A 4,299-nucleotide genomic window follows, 5' to 3' on the forward strand; every position below is an offset into this window, starting at 1 on the left:
TAATAATAGAAAGTAACAAGGGTTGTTAACTAGGATGCGGAGAAACTAGAACCCTCACATATGCTGGTGGGAATGTTCCTCCAAAAGTTACATGTAGAATAAGCAGTCCCACCCTTAGTTGTCTGCCCCAGAGACTTGAAAACAGAGAGTCAAACAGATATTCACCCATGAATGTTCCTGGTGAATTTTCACAACAGCCCAAATGAGTAAACACCTCAAACGGCTCTCAACTGTCGAATGGATACACTGAATGCGTATCATTTATGAAAAGGAATGAAGTACATGCTACAGTGTTAATGAACCTCAAAGCCCATTATGGTAAGTCAAAGAAGTTAGACACAAAAGTTCACAGATTGGTTAACTCCATGTGTACTAAATGTCCAGAATAGGTAAATCGGCTGTGACAGAAAACAGATTAGTGGCTGCTAGAGTCTGGGAGACGGGAAGAATGGGTGAGTGACTGCTTACTGGGCATGACGTCTCTTCTCTTCTGGGCCATAAAAGATTTCTGGAACGAGACTGAGGTGATAGTTGATCAACATTATGAATGTACTAAAGCCATTAAATTTTGCACTTTAAAACGGCAAGTTTTGGTTATGTAGATTTCATCTCGATAAAGCATAGGTCTAATGGAAGCTTGTTCACTTTGGACTATAACAATATGAGAAATCTAAATCCATTCCTCCTCCTCTCACATACAAATTCTATATTATTGGTATGTTGACTAAGGATTGTCCTTTAGACTTTCCAGAATTTTCATGCAATGCTATTTAATTTATAATAAATCATTAAACGTCATTAGGATCAGGGGTGCTTTGTACTAATATGACTGTTCTCATGCTCGCTTTGGCAGCATATAGCCTAAAACTGGAACCACACAGAGAAGATTAGCATCACCCCTTTGCAAGGATGACACACAAATATGACCGTCCTCAGTTGTTAAATTTGGAAAGTGTAAAGTGAGCCAGATGTGGTGGAAACTCAATGATCCCTTCCTCTCAACCTCTAGGGGCCACATCATTCATTTGACCTTAAGCATGAATGATTGCTTTTGTTGCTTAAAATACTCACTACTAGGTCGTTGCCAAGATTGATTCTGATGAGTGATGAAAAGGAATGCTATCTTCAAAGCCTTAAATTGTGTAGAGGATGTAGGAAGGAGATATACACATTCCAGTCAACAAGAATCATAATTCTCTTTTCTATCTTTCTTTCTTTCTTTCTTTCTTTCTTTCTTTCTTTCTTTCTTTTTTTCTTTGAAGTTTAGTTATTATTGAGAGACAAAGAGAGACAGAGCATGAGCGGGGGGGGGGGGCAGAGAGAGGGGAGACACAGAATCCGAAGCAGGCCCCAGGCTCTGATCTGTCAGCACAGAGCCCGACGCGGGGCTCGAACTCACAAACCGCAAAATCATGACTTGAGCCAAAGTCGGCCACTTAACCCCCTGAGGCATCCAGGCACCCTAATACTTTTTTTTTTAATGTTTATTTGTTTTTGAGATAGAGACAGAGCATGAGCAGGGAGGGGCAGAGAGAGGGGAAGACACAGAATCTGAAGCAGGCTCCAGGCTCTGAGCCATCAGCACAGAGCCCGACACGGGGCACGAACCCACGAGCTGTGAGATCATGACCTGAGCCGAAGTCGGACGCTCAACTGACTGAGCCACCCAGGCGCCCCCCCTAAGACTTTTAATACTCTTTCTAACACATGATTCTGCTTCTCAGACCTTTACTGGCACTGAAATGTAAATTTTTCAATGAGTCTTAAATATTCTGCCTCTCCTATAAAGAATTTATTAATCCCTAGAAAATCTGTTCAGTACCTATCATTTGTCAAAAACTGCTCTAGAAATCAGAGAGACAAAGGTAAATCGTTCCTGAAACCTTGACCTCAATGTGCTTATACTGGAGAAGGGGAAAACATCCAAAGGGGGTGGGGAGGGAGTGTGAGAGAGAGTTTCACATTCTACTGCAGATGTAAGAGCAGAAAAAATGGGATTAAAAAACAAGTAAAATTTTACCTGGACAATGGGTGTGAAAGGGAATAACTACATAGATGAATTCAGGAAAGGCTTTAGAGAGGCAATGGCCTTATAGTTTTTTCTTGCAAGAGGCGTAAGTGTTTTCTAAGTATAGTGTAGAAGGGTGCATTCCAGAAGGAAGGAACAGGGGGAAAATGAAACAAAGAGGAAGAAATAGCATGTTATATTTGCAAAACTGAAAATATTTCAGTATGGCCCAAGTCCGAGATGTCCAAGGCTGAAGGTCAAGTCGTGGACTATCCGGTGAGAGAGCCCAGAGGGGCAGATACAGCACATGACGTTTCACTCTCTCCTACTGTTAATGGATACCCACTGAAGGCTTAGAAGTGATGAGCAGCTCTCGTGGGTTAAATTGTGTCTCCCAAAAATGTTATCCTGGAGCCCTAACTCCCAGTGCTTCGGTTGTGGTGTTTTGTTATTGCAGCCTATGCAGCCTAGCCAACTACTACAGATTTTAGCACCGGGAAACGGAGTGGGGTGCTGCCGAAACAAACACCTGAACATGTGGAATTGGCATGGGAATTCCCATGTTTTGAGGTGATTGATTAGAAAAAGCCTAGATGGCCTTGAAAAGATTGTTGGTAGAAATACGGACATTAAAGCAGAGTCTTGTGAGGGCTCCGAAACAAAGGAGAGCAGTGGAGAAAGCTTTTTTCATCAGAGAGAATCTGTGTCTCTCTATATCATTATCATGATCATAATCCTGAACAGAATGTTGCTAAAAATAGGAATGGTAGAGGTGCTTCTTGTGAGGTCTTAGATGGAAATGAGAAACATAGTATTGGAGACTGGAAGAAAGGCAATCCTTATTATAAAGTGACAGAATTGTCAGCTGAATTATGTTGTGTTGGATGGGGAGTATCTCTTGTGAGCAGTAAACTTGAATATTTAGCTGAGGAGATTTCTTAAGCCAAGTGGTAAGGGTGCTGCCTGGGTTCTCCTAGCTACTTACAGTAAAATTCGAGAGGATATAGGTAAATTGAAGAGAGAATTATTAAGCAAAAAGGGAACAGAACTCGAGGAGGTGGAAAATTCTTAGCTTATCCACGCCACAAAAAAAGAAAGAAAGAAAGAAAGAAAGAAAGAAAGAAAGAAAGAAAGAAAGAAACAAAGAAAGAAAATAGAAAAAGAAAAAGCAAGCTTTCCAGAGAATTCCACTTCAGAGACCAGTGGGGCTGCCCATGCCACCAAAAGCCCAGAGTGCACAGGTCTGGGGGTTAGGACCTTCTCCACTTCAGTTGTAGATGGCAGGGCCACCTCATTGATATGGTGAGCCCAGACAACAGAGCATTGTCCCAGGGAGGATTGTTCTGGATCCTTAAAATCTAATGGAATTTGCCCCACTAATTTTCAGACTTGCTTGAGACCCATTACCCCTTTCTTCTTTCTTATTTGTCCATTTTGGAATGGGAATGTCTATCCTATGCCTGTCCCACTGCTGTATTTTGGAGGCAGATAACTTGTCTGGCTTCACAGGTACACAGATGGAGAGGAATATTGCCCCAAGAGGATCATACTCCAAGTATCACCCGTATGTTATTTACATAACAGTAAATTTGGACTTATAGTTGATGCGGGGATAGGTTAAGTCTTTGGGAGATGTTGTGATTAGGTAAATATATTTTGAATGTGAGAAGGACATGAAATTTGGGGAGCCGGGGGCAGACTATTATGGGTTGAATTATGTTCCCCCAAATTTATATGTTGAAGTCCTAACACCCATACCTAAAGACTGTGGCTTTCTTTAGAAATAGGGTCATTGCAGACATAATTAATTAAAATTAGGTCATACTGGAATAAGGTGGTCCCCTAATGTAATATGAAGTTATCGTTATAAAAAAATAATGCCAGATGAAGAGACAGATGATGTGAAAACATAGAACAAAAATATAGAAACCACAAGATACCTGAGGCTACCAAAGGCTAGGAGAGAGGCACGGAACAGATTCTCCCTCATAGCCCTGACAAAGAACCAACCTTGCCAACACTTTGATTTTGGACTTCTAGCCTCTAGAACCGCGAGACAATAAATTCGATTTTTAGGCTACCCTGTTCGTGGTACATTGTCATATACCCTGCCAGTTGCCTCTTTTCCAACCCCCCCATCTCTACAAGTTTCCTGAGGAAGAGCTATGTAAACGCAGTGGTGCTACCTTAAGATTAAAGGTATACCAGGGCCACTTACCCCAATTATGAGATTTCTGCCAAAGATGGACTAAAGTGTTCAACTTAGCAAAAGGTTAAACAGGATTTTCACC

The 4,299-nt window shown here is 41.5% G+C and overlaps 1 non-coding gene across 1 annotated transcript; it reads left to right on the forward strand.

Annotated features, from left to right (window-relative positions):
• Positions 1-837: 837 nt before the first annotated feature.
• Positions 838-941, forward strand: LOC125932435 (U6 spliceosomal RNA). Its single transcript, XR_007460606.1, has one exon. It is a non-coding gene; the product is annotated as a U6 spliceosomal RNA (small nuclear RNA).
• The last annotated feature ends 3,358 nt before the right edge of the window (positions 942-4,299 follow it).

The sequence above is a fragment of the Panthera uncia genome, chromosome X (genome assembly GCF_023721935.1).
Source record: "Panthera uncia isolate 11264 chromosome X, Puncia_PCG_1.0, whole genome shotgun sequence".
Taxonomy (NCBI): domain Eukaryota; kingdom Metazoa; phylum Chordata; class Mammalia; order Carnivora; family Felidae; genus Panthera; species Panthera uncia.